General features: G+C 47.0%; 2 protein-coding genes across 2 annotated transcripts in view; both read left to right on the top strand.

Moving 5' to 3' along the window:
• The window catches only part of parvb (parvin, beta), a 398639-nt gene that overhangs the window by 250954 nt on the left and 121396 nt on the right, over nt 1-26289 (top strand). The gene's annotated exons all lie outside the window — the stretch shown is intronic.
• The window catches only part of plxnb2b (plexin b2b), a 238568-nt gene that overhangs the window by 30964 nt on the left and 181315 nt on the right, over nt 1-26289 (top strand). The window contains exon 2 of the mRNA XM_079501799.1: nt 565-752. The gene's annotated coding sequence lies outside the window, so the exon portion shown is untranslated. The remainder of the gene's footprint in view (nt 1-564; nt 753-26289) is intronic.

Below are 26289 nucleotides of genomic sequence, written 5' to 3' on the forward strand. Positions count from 1 at the left end.
GAAAAGAAAAGACATGGAAATCTCTCTCCCTCTCTCTCCTCCTGGAGGTATCTTTCTCTGCTCCTTCTCTCTCTTCTCCTCTTGCACCCCGCCCCCCCCCCCCCCACAGCTCTGATCTCTCTTCTGATCTCTCTTTGTCTGGTGTCAGGGAGAAGCATCGGCTCCGCCTGGTAATTGCGTGGCTGCCAGCCACCACACCTGTTGCTGTCAATCGAACTGCAAAGTGATGGAGTGTGTGTGTGTGTGTGTGTGTGTGTGTGTGTGTGTGTGTGTGTGTGTGTGTGTGTGTGTGTGTGTGTGTGTGTGTGTGTGTGTGTGTGTGTGTGTGTGTGTGTGTGTGTGTGTGTGTGTGTGTGTGTGTGTGTGTGTGTGTGTGTGTGTGTGTCGGACAAAGTGTGTAATAGGTGCATGAGACAACGTGTGCAATGTTTTCTATCCAGATGTATACTTGTGCATGTACCTGTGTGTGTGTACCTGTGTGTTTCTCTCTGTGTGTGCGTGAGTACCATACATCTGTCTGGCAATGACCTCTTTTCCCCCCTCGCCCTCTCTCTCCTGGTTCAGAGCGCGGGCCCTTTAATGACGCTGGGGGCCAGCGCCAGTGTGCGGCTAATTGGCCAAGTTTGCCCGCGGATCCGGCTGCCTGTGATTGAAGTGTCCGGCGAGGCCCCGCTGTGTTGCCGCCGCCGCGCCCATCTCGGTTCCACTCCAGCAGCCAAGACGCTCGCAACACTCCCGCCTGCCTCTCCCTAGTGAGTACCACCGTCTCTCTCTCTCTCTCTCTCTCTCTCTCATTTTGTTTTCGGTTTTCTGTTCTCTTGTTACTATTTCCACTTTATATAAAGAGCCGTATGCCTCACGATCCCGCAATTCAGAGCAGTATTTATTTTTCTTGCCTCACCAATTCGGCATGTCCTTTGGCATGTGTTTTCATACCGAGTCTTATCTTTTGTTTGTCTTTGCTCTCTCTCTCTCTCTCTCTCTCTCTCTCTCTCTCTCTCTATTTGTCCATTTCCTAGCCTGTCATTCTTTCACTTTTTTCTTTGGCTTGTGCCACCTTCCCTCTCACACTCCTCTCCTTCTCCTCTCTCGCCACGGTGTGATTTGAGCAATTTCCACGCTCCCCCGCTGGCTAGAGCCCAGGAAAATCCAAACCCCTATCACTCTTGCGGTGGGGCTGACAAGCTGTACCACACAGTTCTGGGTTAACAGGAGGGGAGGTGGAGAGACTGGGACCAGGGGCATCTTTAATTAGCTGTGCTCCTGTTTTCTGCTCGTTAAAAGCAGTACTGGCACCCATTGTTTGGCTGTCACTTCTAGAGGTAGCGAGTGGCAATGCTCAGGGGAAAGAAGAAGCTGCATGTGCTCCTACCTGGTAGATAGATGACCTGTCTCACCTGGGAGATACACAGGCGAGGTTCAACCCTTTCTATTTCCTCATGCCACACCAATAAGTACCCATTTTGTCATTGTGCTCAAAGCAATGAAACGGGGCTGGCCATTGAGCAGATAAGGTGGTTATGGCAGGAAACAATAGTCCAATTATAGGTCAACTCAAGTTGGCGTACACTCTAAGGGTAACATATTTTCTGTCAAAACTTTTATCCGTAGAAAGGTTCCTAGACTTGTAAAGCGTTATAAATTGTTAGATTTGCCACAAGCTCACAAAGTGAGCTATTCAGACAGCTGTTGTTGACTGCTGAAATTCATTACAGGTTACACTGTTGGGGGTGGAGGACTACAGTACTCATTATTCAGTATTTTGATTCTGTTTAATGAGGTATGTTGGCAAGGAAGACGTGTCAGTGTCCAGGTGCAGGACAACAGAACAGGTGCATCAACACAATGAGAATAATAAGGTATGCACACTGGTAATAGTCCAGTTAAGTCGCTTATTGCCGATTCACCGCTTGGGCAAGCTCGATCTCACTTTTCCTGTTCCTGAAGAATATCATCTTGACCGAAACGTTGAATTGGCAATAAACAAGTGGAGCACATTGTGCATCCCTCATTATTTTTGTTTGGATTTGGGCTCACTGTTCATCGCCTCCTCCTGATCTGTCAGTGTTTTCCGGCTGTCTTCTTTGAAAAGCCAAAGTCACCACAAAACAAACAAGTCTTGCGTGTTCTAGGGCTGGGTGCAATAACCGCCATACCGCGGTTGTGTAAGGCATACCGCGGTTTGAGTTCATAACAGCGATCATTATTATTATTCTATTTTTTATCCCACGATTTTGTATCCCATTTTTTTCCACCCGGTGCCAATTGCCTAAGCTGTAATCTGGGCACTACTCTCCCTCTGCCAACCTGGGAAGAGTCCCGACCTGAGCTCATGCTTCCTTCAATGCATGTGGAGTGACCGTGCCCCTTATATTATGATTATAACGATTATTATATATATATTTTGTATTTAATTTTTTTAGGTATTGCTCAATACCGCCATACCGTCAGTAAACAGTGATTTATTACTGCATTAACAAAAAATCCATACCGCCCCTGCCCTGCCGTGTTCGTTACCAAAATGCACCCGCTAAGGGCTTTTCCATCTTCTTGTTTTTTATAATCAGCTGCACACTTAGGTTGGATCGTGCTCTGTGTTCCACTTTGCAACACCTGCCCTCTCTCTGCTGGTGTAAAGCACCACAATGTAGGCAGAATGTAGGCTACCCCGGCAGGCTGTTCAAGCCTGCACCGAGGGCTGGAAAATGTGGGCGGATTGCAGGTTCAGATCCAAAACACAACGCATTAAAATTCATATGGCTTTTTTCCCCCACTCTCTCTCTCTCTCTCTCTCTTGCAACTTTATGTTTTGTGTATCTCTCTCTACGTGTTCCTTTTTTTTCTTTCTTTCTTCTTTTCATCTTCCTTTTTCTGCCTTGCGTCCCAGAAGACAGTGTAAATGTCATGGTAATGACATGCTTTTTTCCGGCTTCCACGAGGATTAGAAGGTGTCAGTCATCTCTCCTCATGAGGCTTTTCATTGGCAGAGCACCGGAGCAAATGGGTACTTTGGGGATAAATGAATTGGGACGCATGAGGGTGAACAAAGGGTCTTCTCTTTGGCAGGTGTTTGTTTTATGGTGGTTCATCGGATGTGATGTATGCCATCCTTCCTTCAGGTTAGGTGGAAGTGACATGCGCCCCCGCTTGCATCCATATTAAGGCATAATTGGCTTGTGGACCACTGGTTCAAGTAACAATAAGGAAGCAAGCCCAAATAAGCAACTACACAAAATCGCTTATAATAAGCAGACATCGCAAGACTCAAACTTTATTAATAGTTTGTAAAAAAACAGCACAGAGGTACAGTTCCGTACAAAAGGATGCTAAATTTACCAAATTATGACGGCTCCGTTCCACGGCAGTGTCGGTCCGTTCCACGGCCGCCGCTCCAAATGCCGCAACTGCCGTAATAGCGACGGGGCTGCCGGGGTGGGGGCCGGCATCTGCCGGGGAAGACTGCCGCTCCGTTTGGTGGCCGCCGCTCCACACACCGCCACTGCCGGTAACAGCCGCGGCGCTGCCGGGGAGAGGGGCGGCATCTGCCAGGAAAAGGTGCACTCCACTGCCGCTCGCTCCCGCGGCAATGCGTTGGTCCGACATACGTTGCGTCATGCTCGCAGTTATGGTTAGGGTTTGGGGTAGGGTGTCGGATTGATGCCGGCGAGAAACACTGCCGCCTGCCGCGGACAATCCGCGGCTGATGCCGCTGCCGGAAAATGCACTCGTGCTCCATCAAAATATGTACCGACGAAAATACAACCAGGTTTAGTTCTACCCTATTCTAAAGGGAAACTGGGTGTCAAATACTTTTTCAAGCAGCCTTCACGTTCGTTCAGAGCGTTGCTCAAGGCGTTGGCCTAAGTGTGACACTTTTGAAGTCGGTTCAGGTTCATCAAGTGGGGAGAAAGCTGTCCAACATCAAAGGTCTTCTTTATGACATCCAAAATGACTCAGAATTTAAGATTGCATCCAGTAAGATGAGAGTGAATAATTCACACTAAATCAAAGTGACGATCCCTGTGATCTGTGGAAACTAGTGTGAAAATGGCACAATGGTTCATCAAAGATGAGGAGAGGAGACAATGAGCCAATGGAATATGCCACCATTGTAATCTGAAGCAAACTGCAGGGCTATCATAAGCACAAGACATTGTATGTGTATTATTCACAACATCCTTTGCCTGTTTGTCCATTTATCTCATTTGGATTATAAACTGCAGACTATATATTTCCTCGCAGGCACTAAATGTATAATTCAGTTCCAAGCATCAAAAATTAATCAACACCAAAGCAAGGTTGAGCATTTGTAAGACTGTTAAGGCGAGGAAAAGCTGGATGTGCTTTCCCCCTCCAGCAGATCTAATGTACCTGCCGTGTGATTAGCTCAGTGGTTTTCAAAGTTTTGGTGCCCAAGGCTTCAGGCACACCACTGGGCATGACAACATCTCAAGGCACGCCTATATTCATAACGAAAATAGCCAGTGAGTCAACTTGTAGATCTGCTATTTGTGGCATGCTCGAAATAGGGACGGTGGTTGAAAATGGTTAAGATATATTTGTTACCGTGTGGAAAAAAATGGGTTACCAAAATTGTGGGATAAACATAAAAAAGGAAAAAATAAGATATTTGATATTCACATAGACAGACAACCAGAGATCTTTGCCTACCGATACCTCTGGTATCTAAATTCAATGAGGCTCAAATTGGGTGAAAACTTTTGGTAAATTATAACATGACAGCATTAGGCCTACATAAACAATGCAAATACTTGAGGGCAGTCCTTCATCATTCTGGGATAGTATAGCAGGATAGGATAGCAGTAGGCATACTGTAGGTTTGTTGGGTTTCAAGTAGGGGTTGATTCGTATTAGAATCGCGATTCCCGTTATGAACGATTCAAAATCGATTCATAATTTCCAAAAATAGAGATTTTTTTTCTGCTTACAGTTTTCACTACATGGTGTTTGTGATATGAAATGTAAGCTTAACCTAATCACAGTAAACATCATGTCTTCAATCATTTTCAAGTTACTGTAGTCACTTCAGATCAGCACAGCTGTATTGTATTGTAGTATTGAATCACTAATCATTTTGAATAGACAATCGTTTTGAATCTGAAAAAAAAGCTTTAGAATTAAAAAAAAAGTTTTTGGATTGAGAATCGAGTTGAATCTAATCGTGACCCCAAGAATCGGAATCGAATCGAATCGTGGGACACCCAAAGATTCACAGCCCTACTTTCAAGCCTATACATTTACACAGATGTATCGGTAGGCCGGAGATTTCTGGTAGTTTGGCTATGTGAGACTACTGTATTGGGATATGAGTGCGCACAAAATAATAATATAGTAAATTAATTAAGACCTACATATTCACACATTTTGCATATTTGTAGGCCTATATAATAGCCGCCCTACTGTATTTTGCGAAAATAATGTTTGGTTGCCAAACACCTGGATGTGTCTCAGGGATGTGCCACTATATTAGATCAATCAACGCAGTGCGATGTGGACTATGTAGTTTGTTTAGCATCCACGCTAAATGGATACATACACATTGTTATGTGCTTCTTTGTACAGACGTTTTTCATCACATGTATAAAAAGCCACATGAATCTGTTTTTCCATCATATGGCGTGGCAGATAATCAGCGTGGAATTATGTGCATGTGTGCCATTGTTTATACCTATCCTATCCTATACCTATATCTAAACATTAGTTGAGGAGGTACAGTAGCAAGCAAATGACAATGATATGGCAGCCAGAAGCGGCAAACTAAAGTGAAAAGAGTGGGAGTAATTGGCTCGTACTGTAAATATAGTTATGCTATAGCGTTGTTTCAGAGCAACACAGAACGAAGAAATAAATGGTGGTGGGACTTCAAAGGGAGGTCAAAGTGAATAAGTGCCCATAAGGCAGGTTTGACAGCCACTAGAGGAGAAGAGCGGGCTGATAAACACTATGTGTATCACTATAAGAATACGTGTATGGATTATGAGCGTTCTGCCTCTGGTTGTGTCATTGTTGTTGTTATGATTGCTGCTGCTGTCCATCTGGTCTCTCTCTCTCTCTCACACTCTCCCTCTCTCTCTGTCTCTCTCTCGCTGTCTCTCTGTCTCTCTGTCTGTCTCTCTGTGTCTCTCTCTCTCTCTCTCTCTCTCTCCCCTCTCTCTCTCTCTCTCTTTCTCTCTCTCTCTCTCTCTCTCTCTCTCTCTCTCTCTCTCTCTCTCTCTCTCTCGCTCTCTCTCTCTCTCTCGCTCTCTCTCTCTCTCCCCTCTCTCTCTCTCTCTCTCTCTCTCGCTCTCTCTCTCTCTCCCCTCTCGCTCTCTCTCTCTCTCTCTCTCTCTCTCTCCCTCTCTCAATTTCACCCAGACACGGTCAAAGCAGATGGCCGCCCACCCTAGAGAGGCTGGTTCTACTAGAAGTTTGTTCGTGGGAGTTGTTCCTTAATTGTCACTGTCGCCAAATGCTTGCTATGGAAATCGTATTAAATTCCTACTGCAGCGCTCTCCCCACTGGACCAGCGTGTGACTGGTACCCTGGTCCAAACAGTTAGCCGTCCGTATAGCACTGGACCAGCGTGTGACTGGTACCCTGGTCCAAACAGTTAGCCGTCCGTATAGCATCTTCAATGTCCAGGAAGCTGGAGATGCCTAAATGTTTCTGTGAGAAATGTATCGGCACATTCATTCATATTGATTTGCATTGTAGGGAAAAGATGCATTGAGTCGAAGAGAAATTTAAACTTCATATAAAAATTATGGGCAATACATTATTGAATTTGTATCTGATCATGAACAGAACACGGCCAATTTAAAATGCAGTCTTTCTAATGACACTGATCATCTTTTTAGATTCTTGCTCAACATTGAAAAAGCACTTTAAACGTCTGGCCATTGTGGTACCAGGTGCTGGGCTTACACTATGGCCAAAACCTTCTACAATTATAGAACATTATACATTGCATCACAATCTAGTAGTCTTACTGAACAGAAGTTGCACCCATTTCAGTAATGAGTTCTTGGGGATGTCATGTAATTTGACGGTCCAATTGTAGTCCATGGTAGTATCACAATAGCATTTTAAATTAAACACGCTGGCACGCACGCACGCACGCACGCACGCACGCACGCACGCACGCACGCACGCACGCACGCACGCACGCACGCACGCACATAATATTCAGCCCATCTCTCTCCTCACTTTGAAGTGTCAGATTTATTATTTTGTTATCAGTAAAAGATTAAAGCCACAAACCGCTTAGCAGCAGGCATACACACGTGTCACCTTTTTGGTAAAAAGATCTCCATTGTGAATCAGAAATGCATGCACAATAGGTGCACATCCGAGGAAAAGTGTTTTTGCAGGATGGGGCTATACTCAAAGCCAAAGACTGATGCAAGCGAAAGAGCAGTGCCCAGAGCAGTGGTTCTCAAAGTCGGGTCCGCCGGGGACCCCCAGGGCTCCTTCAGGGGGTTCCAGCGGGTCCCCAGCTAAGTTATTGATAGTTTAGGAACCAAATTGGGCTGGGCCGACTGCATCTCCTTTCACACTGTGTGAAATGGTGGCCATTTTATGGTGCCACAGATACAAAACCCATGAATTTTTTCCCATAGAGATTTCCGGAAATATTTATATAAATTAAATTTATTTTGAGCCTGCTTCTGTTTTTTGTGGCTTTCGCCTTTATTTTATATTTTTTATAGAGGGACAGACAGTAGGCTATATTTGCAGGTTTCTAATATTTGTGTTGTGTACCAGTAGGGCACTCTGAGGGCGAGAAGCGACCTCACCCTAAAGGGCGAGGTCATGTGCATGCATCCCCGCCTGGGTGACGGGAGACTGCTGGGCGAGCGATGATGCTTTGGCAACATATGGAAAAAACCCCATATGGAATGAATTATGTACTGGCCATAATGGAGCGTGTCTTGAGTGTACAGGGTGTGATAGGAGGAAAGAGTAGAAGAGAGATAGACAGGGTGGGCTCCGTGGAGGGGCCTGGTCCACGTCTGGTCCAGTTCGTGCTCTGTGAGGAGGCCGGGTCCACAGTCACACTTCTGATGGGCTTCATGAAGAGGCCTGGTCCACGGTCACACTTCTGATGGGCTTCATGAGGAGGCCGGGTCCACGGTCACACTTCTGATGGGCTCCATGAAGAGGCCTGGTCCATGGTCACACTTCTGATGGGCTTCATGAAGAGGCCTGGTCCACGGTCACACTTCTGATGGGCTTCATGAAGAGGCCTGGTCCACGGTCACACTTCTGATGGGCTCCATGAAGAGGCCTGGTCCACGGTCACACTTCTGATGGGCTTCATGAAGAGGCCTGGTCCATGGTCACACTTCTGATGGGCTTCATGAAGAGGCCTGGTCCACGGTCACACTTCTGATGGGCTTCATGAAGAGGCCTGGTCCACGGTCACACTTCTGATGGGCTTCATGAAGAGGCCGGGTCCACGGTCACACTTCTGATGGGCTTCATGAAGAGGCCGGGTCCACGGTCACACTTCTGATGGGCTTCATGAAGAGGCCGGGTCCACGGTCACACTTCTGATGGGCTCCATGAAGAGGCCTGGTCCACGGTCACACTTCTGATGGGCTTCATGAAGAGGCCTGGTCCACGGTCACACTTCTGATGGGCTCCATGAAGAGGCCTGGTCCACGGTCACACTTCTGATGGGCTTCATGAAGAGGCCGGGTCCACGGTCACACTTCTGATGGGCTTCATGAAGAGGCCGGGTCCACGGTCACACTTCTGATGGGCTTCATGAAGAGGCCTGGTCCACGGTCACACTTCTGGGCTTCATGAAGAGGCCGGGTCCACGGTCACACTTCTGATGGGCTTCATGAAGAGGCCGGGTCCACGGTCACACTTCTGATGGGCTTCATGAAGAGGCCGGGTCCACGGTCACACTTCTGATGGGCTTCATGAAGAGGCCGGGTCCACGGTCACACTTCTGATGGGCTTCATGAAGAGGCCTGGTCCACGGTCACACTTCTGATGGGCTTCATGAAGAGGCCGGGTCCACGGTCACACTTCTGATGGGCTTCATGAAGAGGCCGGGTCCACGGTCACACTTCTGATGGGCTTCATGAAGAGGCCGGGTCCACGGTCACACTTCTGATGGGCTTCATGAAGAGGCCTGGTCCACGGTCACACTTCTGATGGGCTTCATGAAGAGGCCGGGTCCACGGTCACACTTCTGATGGGCTTCATGAAGAGGCCTGGTCCACGGTCACACTTCTGATGGGCTCCATGAAGAGGCCTGGTCCACGGTCACACTTCTGATGGGCTTCATGAAGAGGCCTGGTCCACGGTCACACTTCTGATGGGCTTCATGAAGAGGCCTGGTCCACGGTCACACTTCTGATGGGCTTCATGAAGAGGCCTGGTCCACGGTCACACTTCTGATGGGCTTCATGAAGAGGCCTGGTCCACGGTCACACTTCTGATGGGCTTCATGAAGAGGCCTGGTCCACGGTCACACTTCTGATGGGCTTCATGAAGAGGCCTGGTCCATGGTCACACTTCTGATGGGCTTCATGAAGAGGCCTGGTCCATGGTCACACTTCTAATGGGCTTCATGAAGAGGCCTGGTCCACGGTCACACTTCTGATGGGCTTCATGAAGAGGCCTGGTCCATGGTCACACTTCTGATGGGCTTCATGAAGAGGCCTGGTCCACGGTCACACTTCTGATGGGCTTCATGAAGAGGCCTGGTCCACGGTCACACTTCTGATGGGCTTCATGAAGAGGCCTGGTCCATGGTCACACTTCTGATGGGCTCCATGAAGAGGCCTGGTCCACGGTCACACTTCTGATGGGCTTCATGAAGAGGCCTGGTCCACAGTCACACTTCTGATGGGCTTCATGAAGAGGCCTGGTCCACAGTCACACTTCTGATGGGCTTCATGAAGAGGCCTGGTCCACGGTCACACTCAGTCAGTTGGGGGTTCATATTAGAGGTCCACAGAACTGCGAAGTGGACGACGAAAAGATGTTGATTTAGTGGCAGGCCTATACAGTGTTTATTACAAGCACTGCTGGGAGACAAACCCACACAAATAATGTACGATTTTGGCATTTAGCAGACGCACAACACCGGTTGTATATGGAGATCTAAGGGTTTGAAGTTCGAGGTCAGATGTAGAGTTGCTGGCCAGCTCCATGCAGATCTAGGTGATCTTCTCGTATGGATATCCAGGGTTTGATGAGGTGAGTGTTGTGATCTTCATATATGGAGACGGCCATATATGGTGGCGTGATGTCACAAGGCATGACCATATATGGAGACGTGACCAACTGACAGGAAATGCAGGTTTTCATAGTAAACTGCGACCTATATGGTCGCAATAATAATTAAATATTCAAATATCTTTTGACACAGAATCAAATGTTTGGTCATGGATTGCTTCGTTCCAGGATTAACATAATGTATATAAATGTTGTTTGAAATCGCTACAGGAAAAATGAATGCAGGGTTTTCTATTTGTGGTACCACAAAATGGCTGCCAATATAAAATCTGGCCCGGACTTTGGACATGGATAACAAACATCCTGTGCCTATACTCAAAGCAAATGAGTGATGCTGTGCGTGTTTGGATGTGTGCTAAATCGGCTCTCAACAAAATCAGCTCCTCATGTTTACAATCATCAAAATGAGCAATTTAGCAGAGAATGTTGGATTGGTAGTGAGTGGAGCACGTGGATACAGGCAGGGATTAAGTGCAGCTGGAGCTGCTCATGGCTGAAATTGGAGCTTGAAATTGAGGTTAAACATTGTAAAACCGACATGCACGTGCAATGAAAGTCTATGATGTCATAATGACACAGTGTAGCTTAACCAGCAGCCTTCTACCTACAGAGACAGGATACTGTTCACTGTTGGGGATCCAGGGACTGGGGGCCCGGGGACAGCGCTGCCATATTGTAAATCTGCTATTTTCGAGAATATTTTTAAAATATAGATTTTTTTTTTTAACAAAACCTACCTTCACCCTGCTCATCGTTCTTCTCACCCTTATTAAACTGGTTTGCATGCCTGCCTTAAGCCCTATTTTATGCGTTGTCGCATCGAGTGTGGTGAAAATATCCGATTGTAGACTAAAACAATCTTGTGTAGTGTGACACGCCCCCAAAATAAGGGCACTAAATTGAAAGTGGATAAAGGCTCATACTTAGTCTGGATTTACGGTGGTTAGGTGACCACCAAACTACAACATGACGTCACGAGCCGCGATGAAGAGAAAACCACCGCCACTGCTCCAGCCCTTCTCTCTGTTTTTACTCACCACCGCTCAATGTTATTTCAGCTCCGGTGGTCAGCTCACCACCGGAGCGGTGGTCACCTCATCACCGAAAATCCAGACTATGAATAGGCCTTAAGCCGGTGGATGGACTGGTGGCTAATGCTGCCATCCCTGCAAAATCAACAAACGACAAACAAAAGTCAACTGCTCCGTTGTTGATCTGCTCCAGGGTCACTTGTGACTTATAGGAGTTTTTTTGTGTCTCAAATTTAGCTCAGTACATAAATTAAAATGTTTCGGCTTGAAAACTCTCTGGAGTCATCATCCCACTCTGTACAAAAAGTCCTGGCCACTGATTTGTGACACATCCCACCTAGTGCCTGGAGTATGTATAGCCTGACATGATTCCATCACGGTGGAAACGGTATAGCAAACTCTTTGCCGGTGGACAGATTTCTACCACCGTACGGTATATACAGTCATCCCAAATATGTTGTTCTTTACACTCCTCATTCTTCACTCCCCACCGCCGTCAACCTCAACATGATACTGCAGACCTCCAGTTTTCCATCACCCCCTGTGAATATCCAAGCTGTCGAGGCTGGCTGGGCTCCGTCTCTCTGTGCCAGGGCACTGTTGGAACAGATCCGGCCTCCGGGCCACGTACACCGCTCCCCTCCCACCCCGGCAAACAAGTCCTGCCCTGCGCAACTGTCATCTAAATGCTAAGCGTTTTGGATCGCCGCTGCCTATCTTTTGTACACACTATATATCTATTGAGAAGAGAACGCACTTTCCCTTGCAGTTACATGCTTTAACGCTCCCTGAGCATGTTTGCGCTGCTCTTGTATTTTGGTGAATGTGCAGTGAATGATCAACGTGAGAGAGAGACTTGGTGGATTCAACAAGACGCATGTTTACAGAGCTCGGCATAGGCGATACGCATCGGTTGAACCAACAATGTCGTACTTGATTTCCCTACGTGAGGATCATGCCTTTACTTTACTCTCTTGAGGCCTGTGAAATAACAGAGTTTAAATCATTGCAAGGGATCTTGAAAAATGCATACCATTTAAAATATCAGGGCAGAAAATCTCTGCACGCAACTTGATAGGCCCTGTGCGACGGTCTTTCCTTGTAAGGTGATGGCAGCGCCGGCTGTGTCATTATTTCTCCAAGGCAACACAAAGTGTTGTATTGGTTATCTTTCAGATGATTGTATAAGGCTTGGCTGCCGAGTTAATCGGCCATCTGCACCCCAGGGGCTGAGAAATGAGGCCGTCAGGCTTTATAGGAACATAAGCTAAGCGGCCGGGCCATCTTTTTAAGAGAAGTCTCGTTGAGAGACAGACTCCAGACTGGGGCTCTCAAACGGCTTCATGTCAGACCAGCAGACATACAAATCTCCACAACGATCTGCCAAGTTTCTGCAGGATTCACTGAAGTAGGAATGGTAGAACACCCCCCCCCCACCCCTCCCAAAAAAAAACAGCCTTCCCCCACCTCTTCTACTCCCCAGCCGTCGCTGGATGCCGCTTGGCAGCAATGGGTGATGGGAAACATCTGTGAGTGGGTGAGTAGACTCGCCAGATAGAAACAGAGGAATTGTTTGTTGGCTTTTTTCAGCAGCATATTTTACTTTGGCAGCAGAAGAATCAATTACTCTAAAACAGATCTCCGCAGCAAAAAATGTATGAAATATGAATGTAGATTTGACATGATGCAAAAAATGTTTTCCCCGGCAATTCTTGATTCTGCCTTGTAACAGATAACTGAACAGGAGAGGTAGGTTGGGAATAAGGGACCATAAAGCAACTTCCTGCACAACTAAATCACTTCCTGTATTGCCATGCAGGAAGTGAAGTTGGCCCCATGCCCCCATCTTTATGTTCCCTCCAGTGTTGCCAAGTCAGTTTTATTATAAGCTTATATTGCGGGGGGGTATGTCTGATCATGCAACCTAGTATTTTGAGTCAGTTTTCGTAGACCTAGTTGCTTCTTTTTCTCACAAAATCTGATCAACACGACATCTTATAAATTCCCTCCATTCTTCTTTTGCCGACACTATCAGTAGGCAACAATTTAACTGTGTGTGTGTGTGTGTGTGTGTGTGTGTGTGTGTGTGTGTGTGTGTGTGTGTGTGTGTGTGTGTGTGTGTGTGTGTGTGTGTGTGTGTGTGTGTGTGTGTGTGTGTGTGTGTGTGTGTGTGTGTGTGTGTGGCTGTCACGATTTATAAATAACGAAATGGAGCCAGTAATTGGTGGTTCTTGGTAATTAGGACCAAGCTGTCAGCTACTGAAGTCATCGGCTCAGTCTGATGCTGCTGCAAGCAAGGACAGTATAATTACTATTATCTGTGGGGGTTGTTGATACAACAATCCTAGTCTAGCAGGGTTTATGTTTACTGACCCTCATTTTAAGGAGGGATTTAGGATATTTTCAAAGACTCTTTAGAATATTTATGTTCATATTTATGTTGGTAATCCCCCGTGGAGCAGACATCCAGCTCCATGCTCTGTGCCAGTAGGAGGCCAACCGGTCCGGCTTACAAAGATCTGCTCGTGACTCTGAGAAGGGCTTGTCCATATTTTCATTAGTCAAACAGTTTGACTCTCCCCAGTACCTCCCCCTCCTCTCCATGCTAGCGGTGTGGCACCCAACCATAAACGGCATTATCAACCATCTCAGTGGGTTTTCTAATGCCCCCGTAATCTTGTCATTTCATTCATGGATAGTCCGGGGTTATTCCGGGCCTGTGGCGTATCTGCCCGCCTGTCTCTGCTCCTCTGTGTGAGAGATTGGATTCCCTGCCTCCCCTCGCTACTCCATCTTTACACACACACACACACACACACACACACGCACACGCACACTCAATTTCACAAGCAAGTGTTCAGTCTTCTCCTGTCAGATGCATGGGGTGTAAATGTGGATGGCTAGACCTGTGGATCCATATAGGGGTATAGGGATGGCCGCTTCATATTAACTGTATAGGGGATCATCCCAGGTAGGAGACGATAGCTTGCCCTTTTTTGAATTGAAAGTCTGATCAGCCGCCGGGAGTACAAGCTGAGCGCTTGCCCTCATGAGAACATCAGCGATGCAATGGGCACAGTGAGTGTACAGGTGCCTATAGCCACCCCCCTCCCCCCCCCCTCCCTACACACAAAGTATCGCTGTTGTGGGACATCTGTTAATGTTTGTATGTGCAGAATGGTAGTTTGAGGTTCATTGGGTGAATGCCGGTGGCGTGCGGCTAGATCTGACGACGGGGAGGCAAAGGTAAAGAGAAAACGGAAAACTATTTTGCCGTGCCCGGTGCGCAGCGTGTAAATTAAACATGTGGCACCTAGATGCTTCAGGCCTGATGGACATTCAAGCATATTGCAGTCTCACGAAAATGGCTTTTTAAGTAGGCTATTTATGGGGAAGATATTGTATTCATTTGATTATAATAAAACATCCATTACGCTCTGAGTGAACAGTGCAAGGAGGAGGAGGGGGAGAGCGCAAGGTAATAACGACCGAGCGCCTGGCCCCTTAATGAGCCAAGGAAAAGAATGGGTTCCTCTTAGATATCGGCTTTCCTTTCTGTCGGTGTGTGCAGATCGGGCGATACGGTTCGCGGGGACTAATAAAGAAATATATCTGTTTTTATTGTGCCCCGGCGCGGCAAGAGTTATGTTTTAGAGCGAGTATAAGGAGCTAGAACACGGGCGTAAAATGATATTATGGCCCATTAGGTGGGGGGCCCGGGCTAAGCGTCGCCAGCAGTAACCGAGGACCGCGGAGGTAATGGGGCCGCGGCGTATTGTCTGTGATCCGCTCTCCCGCTTCCCACTGATTGAATCGTCTACATCACTGGCACTCCATCTCCCGGGAACCAGCGTGGATGCCGTAGAAGGGGTGATTTTGGTTGAAGACATCACTCTGTCAAGCGAGACATGGAGAGAGAGGGAGAGAGAGAGAGAGAGAGAGAGAGACTTATTCTGAAATGAGAAACAGGGAATGATGTGCAGACATCACAGCTGGATTGGCGTGCATCAACTGTGCAAACAAAAGGTTGTGTTGCTGTTTTAAAGTCTGAATGGAAAGTGTCTCAGTCTACGGTATATGATCCTACGAGGCGCCACTCTGACAGAGAGAGAGAGAGAGAGAGAGAGAGGGAGAGAAAAACACAGAACATTGTGTGAGCTTCTTGTCTGGTTTTCCGACTCTGTGGAGCAGAGAAACGTTTTGTGTTCTCCTTCTGTAAAGTTTGATGTGGCGTGTGTGTGTGTGTGTGTGTGTGTGTGTGTGTGTGTGTGTGTGTGTGTGTGTGTGTGTGTGTGTGTGTGTGTGTGTGTGTGTGTGTGTGTGTGTGTGTGCGTGTGTGCGTGTGTGCGTGTGTGCGTGTGTGCGTGTGTGCGTGTGTGCGTGTGTGCATGCGTGCGTGCGTGCGTGCGTGCGTGCGTGCGTGTAGCCATGAGGGATGCCTCCAGACTTCAGGTTTGTGTTATCGGCTGACCTTGTATCTGCTCTCTCCGCTGTCCAGAGCTCCCGAGACCTGACCCCCCCCTGCACCCCTCCCTCCCCCCAACCTTCCTCCAGGGTTAACCCCTGTGGACATCATCAAGGAACGGGATGGGAAATCATACTGAAGGCCTTGCTCTGTCTAACAAAGCCTTTAAAATGGTTCTCTGGGGGGCACAATCCTGTCCGCTATGGGGGGAGGGAGGAGGGGGTGTAAGAGGTGGAGACAGTCACGGGGTGGTGCAAAACGTGGACATCATAAAGCTAGATGGGGAGCTCTGCTGCTTTAGCCCCCCACCAGCTCCACCCCGCCCATCCTCCAGTCATACTTCACCCCTCGAGTGTTGTTTTTGAATAGGCGAGGCTTTGTGTGCGCGACGGCACAGTTTGTCTGCTCTCCAGCATGGGGGCTCGGCAAGTAATATGAAACAAGCAGGCAAGGAATCCCAGGCATTCTGAATGGAACCAGATGTGAGCGTGTGTGTCTGTGCTCTGTTCAGTCTTGCTCATGTGCTCTTTCCATGGTATGCCTAGCGCGCGCACACGCACGCACCCATGCACGCACACCCACTGCATAGCCTGTGGGCAGCCTGACTTTCATGGCAGAATAGCAGAACCAAATGGTATCATAAGAAACCAGATGGAGCGTTTCACTGGAGCAGACCACTGCAGGGTTGTTTTCATGTTTTCATAGTGGCCAGTGTCTGAGATGAACTTTTGGGGGACTGGTAGATGAAAAAACATCCTGCGGCCAAGCATACATTTCTTAATGGGAAGAATATATGTAATTAACGGTAGCTACTAGCTAGTGGCAGCACACTGACAAACAAAGTGATAGTTTAGCGCAGAGCAGAGCTGTGATGTGTAGAGTAGCTGATGATCCATTGGTCACACTAGAGAGTGGACATCACACAGCACATTTTGATTTTAGTTTCAGTCATAGTCTCTTGAATAGTTTTCATTTAGTTTCAGTCACCTGGAATGTTTTTGTGTTTAGTCTAGTTTTAGTCGACTAAATATAAGATTTCAGTCGACTAAATCTACAGTTGATTTAGTTGACTAAAATGTATTTTGTCTGGACTTATAATAACTTTACACTCGCGCTGCGACGCGTTGTGAGCTTGTAGATCGGCTATGTTCAGCATGCAACCAAGTGTAAAATGACTAAAGGGCCGATTCATACTCCTATTTTACCGCTGTAGTGCCGAAATGATTTCGGCTCGTCAGAAACTTTCAGTAGCACCGACGAGCCGATGTTAGGACGGTACCCCCCCCCCCCCCCCCCTCAAATGACGTCAGAGTCGAACCGACTTTTATTCGGCTCTAAAATAGGAGTATGAATCGCGCCTTATACTGGATCTGTCGTCCACTAGTCCCTTCCTGACATTTTAGTCTAGTTTGTATTTGTTGACAAAATTGTCACTATATTTAGTCTTAGTTTTAGTCACCACAGCTTAGTTTCCATTTAGTTTTCGTCAGTGAAAGAAGGTAGTCGATGAACATTTTTTGTCATAGTTTTAGTCGACGAAAACATCACATGCTGTGGGGTAGTCTCAAGGTTCAAGGCTCAAGGTTCGCCTACATTTTCACACAGTGGGATTTTTTACTTATCGGTTAATAAAAGTATGTTACGTCCAGATATCCCGTCCAGGACAGGCTTCAGACGCGCGCCTCTCCAGGAGACATGGCTCCAATCCGAACCCATTTGATTTGGCGTTGGGAACCCGTTGCGACCGCATGCCCTTGTTGACATCAACCCCAGGCAGGGTTCGAACCCACAACCTTCCGCATGAAATGCTTTAACCACTAGGGTGCATGGCCCCTATACAAATTACAGAAGTATTGGCAAATTTGGCATCAAAATATACTTAACATTATGCAGAAAGGCCTACTTCACGGGTTTCAATTGTATAAAATTAAAAATCATTTGAAAATAGCAGATCTATGATCCAAGTCTACAAAGTTTAAAAAAATGTGGCCAAATTTGAGGGCTGCAAAAACACTAGTTTTGGAGATATGGCTTATAGAGTAATATCTTGCAGAAAACAGCGAGTTGAGAAAACAGGCTTGAAAGGATTACTTCTGTGGACTCTAACATTACACCTAGCTACATGTTTAAGCATTTATTTCATATTTACATGTCTATTTCAGCTCTGATATTTATTTCAGACATGCTCTAGTATGTGAAGAGTCTGCCTGTGCTATTAACTCATTTTGGATCAAATTTAAATACATTCAGTTTTTCTCCTCTGGTGAAAAGCTGGAGGTTGCACGATGGCAGGCTCTCAGTCAAATCTGGTCACAAATTGTACAAAATTGACTCTGAGATGTAGTGGAGTGAAAGTAAAACTATAAAGAATTAGACATACTCCAGTTAAGTACAAGTATAAAAAAAATGGTATTTAAGTACACCACTGGAAAAACATGGAAAATGACACACATGCCTATAACACTGACTCTACAGGGACAAACATGTCATGAGTCATTTCCTCCAAGCCATCATGCCAGATATTTTATTATATGACCATATCGTTTCGGACAATTACGTGCATTAAACATGTGGCGGTTGACTGCCTTCTGAGATTTACTCGCCAAACTGCAAATCTCCACCCTTTTGACTCTTGGTGAGTGTTAACGCTTGAGCCGCATTTATTGTTGTTAAATTGTTGTTTATTGTTGTGTTGCACGGTCAGTAAAGATAGCCGATCTATCACTTGTCACAATTTGAGCTTATAAACGGCTATATTTAAAAAAAACAATCCTTAGCCTGATCCTGTTTTTGAGGGGTGCTATGCCCTCCTGCGTCTGGGAATTGCGTCATATGACAGCCAAGCAAAGTAATGCCTCTGCATTAGCACTTCAAGATCAATGCTTGTACATGTTGCTGTATTGACCCCAACACCCGTGAGCAACACTAGACACTAGACGAGACTTGTTGTTGTGTCTGACATGCTTTCACCACCACCACCACCCCTGGGTGGTCCTTGCATTTTGTCACTTTTGGTGATAGGGATGGCAGCCTGTCTGTGAGTCTGTCTGCCCATCCATCCGTCCAACTCTATCGTTGCTGTTGCCCAGAAACCTCTTATCTCCATATTTTAATTTTTTTAATTTTTCTGAATAATTAACGCCCTACTTGAACATACTATAGTGTCACACAAAAGTATCAAAAATAGCAGATTTGCAGAGCTTGTAGATCTGCTACTCTTCTCTTGCCATTTTTTTTTATTTGAAGCCTGACATTTTTCACCCGACAGAGATGATATCTTGAAGATGACCGTCATGGAATTTTGCTGTGCACCTTCCCCAGGCGATTAATTAACCCTATTGATTTTAAAGTTCTCAAACTCTGCCCCGAACCCGACCTGGCCCGACCGGTACCGACCCGACGTTTTCGGGCCGGGCCCAAAAAATATGCTAATTAGTCGGGCCGGGCCGAGCCTCGGGCTCAGGGATTTTCCGTGATTTTTTCTTTTTTCTTTCTCTTTTTCTCCTTTTTTCTAAGAATGTTATTATAATAAAAATAGCAATTCTGTTATTTGTGTAATGTGTAGGCTATAGCCTACAAGTATGTATTTATTATGAAGAGGGCTGCGCTATCGATTCACTTAATTGTGACAGGAGGAAGACGGAGGAGTGGAGGCGGGGGGCTTGGCGCAGCGCTGGCATTTCAGACTCGGAGCGGCAGCACGCATACTGACTGCGCGCAGGCATGAGCAGAGAGAAGTGAACGGTGGGGTGGTTGTTTATACCGCTGGCTGGCCTCTGGTTTGTGGCGCAACAAATGAGCTTCAGTTCATATGCTAAATGTTTTATAAAATCAATCAGATTATCACACGATAGGTGAAGCGTCAGGTTTTCGTCATGTTGCAGTTGCACTGAGCTATCTCGTTAAACCCAGCTGGCTGCGATGAATAACCTAATCATTAGGCCTAATCAACATCATATAGTCACCAACCGATCCATATAAATGATATCATTCTGTAGTGTATGATGACCACGCAATGTTACAGTCCACTGCAGGTTACAGGCTATTTGATTTCCAAAATGATTAGTATTATAACCGCCGTCCCTCGGTGCAGCGGCGCGCCTCGTTATATGTGCCCAATTTAAAATAACAGATCTCTAAGCTGTCGAGACACGCCATGAGTGGAGCGTGGATGGTTTGTAAACTTTGTAGGCTATGTTCTTTTGGACACCGAACGGGGACGATACTTGGACATAGCTGCTTCATTTCAGAGGAAGCTAAGGGGAGCTACTCACCACCACTGGAAATGGAATCCATTAGAATGAAATGGAAATGGAACATTATTAACAGTCTAACGTGAGCTACATAAATCCTTTATTTCGGCGATAAGTCCATTGAACTCCGTTCTCACTCTCACACAGACAGACACTGAACCACGGCGTGCGCCGCTGCACTGGCCATTAAAGTGGCGTTCTTTTTTCTTTTCTTTTTTTGTCTGGCTTTATCGGGCTTCGGGCCTAACATTATGGTAATTCTTAGGGTCGGGCCGAGCTTCGGGCCGACCCAGTTAGGGCGGGCCGGGCCTTAATTTTTGGGCCTGTTGAGAACTTTATTGGCCTTTCCTCTCTAGCACCACCACCCATAGTAGGCTAAACACCACCCATAGTAGGCTAAACGTTCCACCTAAGATATTTCAAAAATCTAAAAGAACCTTTGGATCAGCACAACCTCTGGAGGCCTTGTTTTGTTTGTTTGTTTTTCCCATTAAACAATCCTAATAGAAAGACCAGGCACAACCGAAACATGTCAGCCAGCTAACTCTTCCATCAGGTTCGAGGCGTTGCAGCCCTGTTGCGTAAGTGGCGACCCTGGAGTCACAGATAAAACCGTTTTGGACGGCTCTGTCAACAACACATTAAAGCTATTCAAAATGTATTCCACCCCTAACTCGCTTCTTGTTGGCAGAGCTCTGCCATCAAAGGAAGTGGTGTTCATGGGCGAGCATTGTGGAAGGAATGTATGTGAGTATGTGTGTGTACGCCAAGTGCCTGCCTCTGTGTGTGTGTGTGTGTGTGTGTGTGTGTGTGTGTGTGTGTGTGTGTGTGTGTGTGTGTGTGTGTGTGTGTGTGTGTGTGTGTGTGTGTGTGTGTGTGTGTGTGTGTGTGTGTGTGTGTGTGTGTGTGTGTGTGTGTGTGTGTGTGTGTGTGTGTGTGTGTGTGTGTGTGTGTGTGTGTGTGTGTGTGTGTGTGTGTGTGTGTGTGTGTGTGTGTGTGTGTGTGCATGCCCGCCCGAACATGTACTTCTGTATCAGCCATCAGCACAGGAAATGAGCAGCCGTTTGCTTTGAAGTCCCGGCAGACTTTTACACTGCTCCCGATATCTCTGGAGACACGAGGCAACAGACACCCTCCCCCACGTTGCTGCTCTCTCCACCCAATTTACCCCCGACACCACACCCCCAAATCAGTGCCTTGCAGCCAGCTCCTTGTTAGGATGCAGAACAAGTGGCTATTAGCATAGGGTATGGGAGTGCCGGTTGCCACAGGGCACAAACTCTACCACCCTGCCTGTGCTACGCTCAGCCTGAATAGGCTGAGAGGGCACGTGTAATTGCATTTCCTTCTCCCTGTGTAGAAAGTACAATTTAATATATGGTGAATATATTGTAACACCCCTTCCGCCCCATCCCTCTCTACAGAATACACGCACGCACGCACATACTTATTACTGTACACGCATTCCTTTTCGCCTCTCCCTGTTTCAATTCAATTGAAATGAAACGACAATATTATTGTTATTGTCACGGGACATGTTTACATTGTCAAAGCAAGTTTGAAATAAAAACAAAAATGAAATGTGTATGTTACAAGATTACAGGCCTGCTCTTATATAGAAATGTGTAAACGGAGCAATCAAATATATTATAGGCAAAATTTACTTTAAAGTACAAACCGTTTTTTCCCCCCTTCTGCTGTTAAATATAAATAAGTAAAGGTAAGCACACAACTTAGTTTCTTTCTTTCTTTCTCAGTTTTTCCTTCCCCATGTCTCCTTGCCTTGCTGCTAACCTGCGTCCGTTTCCTTCCCCTCCCCTCCCTTCCCCTCCTCGCTTGTCTGAACATGTGGAGTGTGCTGACAAAATTAATTGGGTCACAGTTTACCAGCGTCCAGACTCCCATGGCTCTCCATCCATGCAGGAGGTGGTGGTGGAGGTGCAGGTTGGAGCAAGACGGACGACACCACCGGTGCACACCCGCCGTCACGCGCCTCGCTGCACGCAGGGCGCCGCCACTGCCATGCTATGGTTACACCATACTGGTGTTTCATGTTTCCAATGGAGTTCTTTTTTTGGTCACAAGCTCTTGTTAATCCATTCAGGGCGGGAACCCCATTATGTTATACTTATAGCTATTGAAAAATAGCAGATGTACAAGCTCTTAGCGCTGCACCGAGTGCTGCGCTAAGAGCTTGTGGATCTGCTTTTTTGGAAAAATCGTGAAAATGTGGCACAAATCTTTGAATATATTCTTTCAGTGCAAACGTTTTTAACTCAAATCTTTGCTTCTGGGGGGGGGGGGGGGCACTGGAACTACATATTTTCAGATGGGGTCCGCAGCCAAATTCAAATAATTCTGGGGGTCCTTGGCGTGACATAGTTTGAGAACCACTGACATCATTGGTTCAATGTTTCTGAAACCCACAGACACACTATATCAGGAGATTTATGCCCCAAGCCCCCGACAGACAGCAACGACTTCACATGTGCACACATGCATGCATTTCCTGCGTCTTGCACACAATATCTCGTTTCTTCAGTGATTCATGCATTTACATAAGTCAGAGTTGTGTAGCAGATGAGTTGAGTTGTTTGTGTGTGTGCGTGTGCGTGTGCATGTGTGCATGCCAAAGAAGCAGGCCTGGGCAGGGAGTGGTTTAAATCTGGGTTGCAAAATCCCTTGCCAGGCTTACAGCATGCAGTGATGCTAATAAGGCGTTTGCTCCAGTAATGGCGTGTTCACCAAATGGAACTTCTTCTTCAGAACTGCTGTCATGCTGGAGCGCCGCACAGTTTACTCTCAAATGACAAACTAGCCCTCTAGCCAACACACTCTCACTCCCCAAAATGCATATCGTGACTTCTTGGGACAATGTGACCAAATGCAGAGAGTTGCTTCAGCCGATTCAGCACCGTTCAGGTTAACGCCCGAGCTACACCAGGCTTTTCAGCTTGCGTTTACGCGTACTATACGCACACACAGGCACACGCACTTATAGGTCCAGTTCTATTTTAAGTGTGCGTATGCGGGGCTTGTGTGTGCACGAAAAGCCTGGTGTAGCTCGGCCGTCATGTGCCGATAGGGACAGCATCGTCACTCATATCCCCCCTATATTTGCGTAAATTACGTACATTTTCCCTTCATTGTCAATGCGTTTACAAAACAAACATTGAACTAAAGACAAAGATTAAACCTGTGTATAGGAGGGGCTGGCGCCGATCAAAACATTTGTTTTACAAACGTCGGTGGCGCTATAACAGGCCGTTCTGGAAAATTTGGGGCAGAGGTTCATCGTTGGCATCTAGGGAGTGGGTGTGCAAAGTTTGGCATCGACCAGGTTAACGGTGCCGGAGACGGACGGACGGAGTCGGTCGGACGGACACACACACGCACGCATGGCACGCACGCACGTGCACGGACGGACACACGCGCAGACGGACAGAGTGCAAAACGTACTCTCTCCCCATGCCTTCGGCCTGGTGGAGACAATAAAACAAACATTGGAGTACACAACGTCACTATACACAATGGACATGGTAAATGATAAATGTATGACAGTGTATTACACACACATACACACACACACACACACACACGCACACGCACACGCACACACACACAGTGACTCAGCTTGGGAATCACAAGGCTCCACTTTTGATTCCCGGTCCCCCCCTTGGTTCGTTAGTGTTCGTTAGTTTCCACCAGGGTTGAACCGGTTTGATTATTTTTCTCCTGCCTAATATTGAACCAGTTAAGAGAGTTTCCACTGAAAATGAATTGGTTCAGAAACCTAAAAGTTGGTTCGGAGCTGGTACCAAAAAAATACCGTCCGCCGGTTCCATGAAAGCACCAAAGCTTCCAAGAATCTAGAACAGAACCAGTTCTAGAACTAAAGTTCAAAGTGTCCTTGAGCAAGACACTGAACCCCCTATAACTGCTCCCGATGAGCAACTGTTACTTCCGCCATCGGCATATGCGAATGTGTGTGTGAATGAATGGGTGTAATGTAAAAATCACTGTATACATAAATGCACCGTTTACACCTCATCAAAAAGAGTGAAGCTTTCTGTATTCAAACACACGTCTTGTGCGTCTAGACTGGAGCTATAGGGCTCCATTTTCGTCACCGCTAAACTCCTTATCCCTAAACTTCTTTGCCTTTTTTTTTTACTATTTTGCAAAACATTTTTGAATAGTTAAAATGGCCAGTCTACAAGCTCACAACGTGTCAATGTACATTGGCTAGTTGAACTATTCAAAAATGTTTTTCAAAATAGTAAAAAAAAGACAAAGAAGTTTAGGTATAAGGGCGTTTAGCGGTGACAAAAATGGAGCCCATAGTCTCAAATGCTGCTGTTCGCAACGGTTGGTGTTTGACTCACAGGCTGTCTGCTCGGCGCTCTGGCTCCGTGGCTCTGTGACATGTCTCTCTGGCCTTCTCCCTCCGTCTCCCTCAGCCCCGTGCGGACATTCGCTCTGATTTATGACAGCTCGGGGGCTAATGGTACAGGACCAGGATTTGTGTCTGTGCTGTTTACGACTGTACCAGTGCCGGCTCATTGGGCTCTCTCTCTCTCCATCTCTCTCTCTCTCCCTCATGCCTATCTCTCTCTCTCTCTGTCTTTTTTTTCTGTTTGCCTCTCGCTCCGCCGTTCTCTCTACTTTCTTCTGGTCCTTGGGTGAGTGCATGGAGCAAAGGGTGCAGGTAAGCGACCGGACCGTTGCTCAGTGCTTGTCGCACCCCAAACTCATTTGTCTTCATCCCCAACGCTTTCTGCCAGACATACTGGGGCGCGCTAGGCTCACCTCCAGACAAGGCCACCAGACCTCGACTCACCAGCCCTTAATCCGTCAACAACACAGCCCAACACTTTCTCTGTATTTCCAATGTCTGCGTTCAGTCCACTTTCTCTCACTTTCATTCTCTCTTTTCTCTCTCTCTCTCTCTCTCTCTCTCTCTCTCTCTCTCTCTCTCTCTCTCTCTCCCCTGTGAGTCGATACCACTGACTAGGCCCAGGCCTCCAGATAGGCAGGGGGGCAGAACTGTGTTAATTAGCACCAGAGCCTGGAGACCCAAGGCATGTTATCGCCCACCACAATACTCTGTCTCTCTCTCTCTCTCCTCTTTTTCCTCGCTCTTACTCGCACTCCCTTCCTCCCTCTGCTCTCTTCTATCACTCGCTTACTTACTCTCTCTCTCTCTCTCTCTCTCTCTCTCTCTCTCTCTCTCTCTCTCTCTCTCTCTCTCTCTCTCCCTCTGTTCTCTGGAGGTTGCGTCCATGCGGCTCACATTGCCAGGTTTGTGAAGGATGCCATTGCCAGCTGTCTCTTTCATGGACGGCTGCCAACGGTTTGCCACATCTTCCACGCATTGTCATCGTCCCATTTATTCATTTAGGCCGGCGCCTCTGCTTTTCCCTTCTCTATGCGTAATATCGTGATATGGCATAATTGTTGTATTTTCCTGGCCGGCCTGTAGTAAAGTAATGTCATTTTCTGCCTTTTCCCACTTTGTTAATATAATATAGTTATTACCAATGATTATTTATCAATAATCTCATCTCCACCAGGGGCAAGGGCGTATTACGTTTTTTGTGAGACTATAGTTTTCACATCTTGTGAATTCATAATCTCAGATCCACTATCTGCAGATCTATAGTGCAAGTAGTTAGAGGGCATGCTTTTCTGGATGAGACGCGAGACCCATGGTATTGGTGGTGGTGGGTTTGTGGTAAAGGGGGCCTTGTGCTGACACACACTGGCACAGCGGTGCCAAGGTCGGGCATGCAGGGCGGGCAGCGTTGGCCCAGGTTGGCAGCCGGTCTGTGCCTATGCCTGGGAGTAAACGCGGTGCCAACTCAACAGTCTGCGAGCAGGTTGTGTTGAGCACACAAACTAGACAGTCAGTCCGTTCTCCTCCCGGTGGGGCGGCGCGGCGCAGCCTGGAAGGCACAGACACACACACAATGAGAGCTTCATACCCCCCCACACCACGCACACACACACACACACACACACACACCCTCCCGGTGGACAATGAGAATCCAGATCGATCAACAGGCTTCTTGCTCGACCTTGTTCTCTTCTCTTTCCTCCACCCTGTGTGCCAAAGCCGCATATTTTCTCTGTGGAAGCAGGGTTTTTGGCTGCACGGCACGCAAAAAAACCCCGCCCATGATTGAGTTCCTCGCAGTATGGGGGTATACAACCATGGCACATTCTGTGCGTGCGTGCGTGTGTGCGCTGATGTGACTGTGACAGCTGTGCGAGTATAGTATAG

This window comes from Electrona antarctica, assembly GCF_951216825.1.
Source record: "Electrona antarctica genome assembly, chromosome: 5".
Classification (NCBI taxonomy): Eukaryota; Metazoa; Chordata; class Actinopteri; order Myctophiformes; family Myctophidae; genus Electrona; species Electrona antarctica.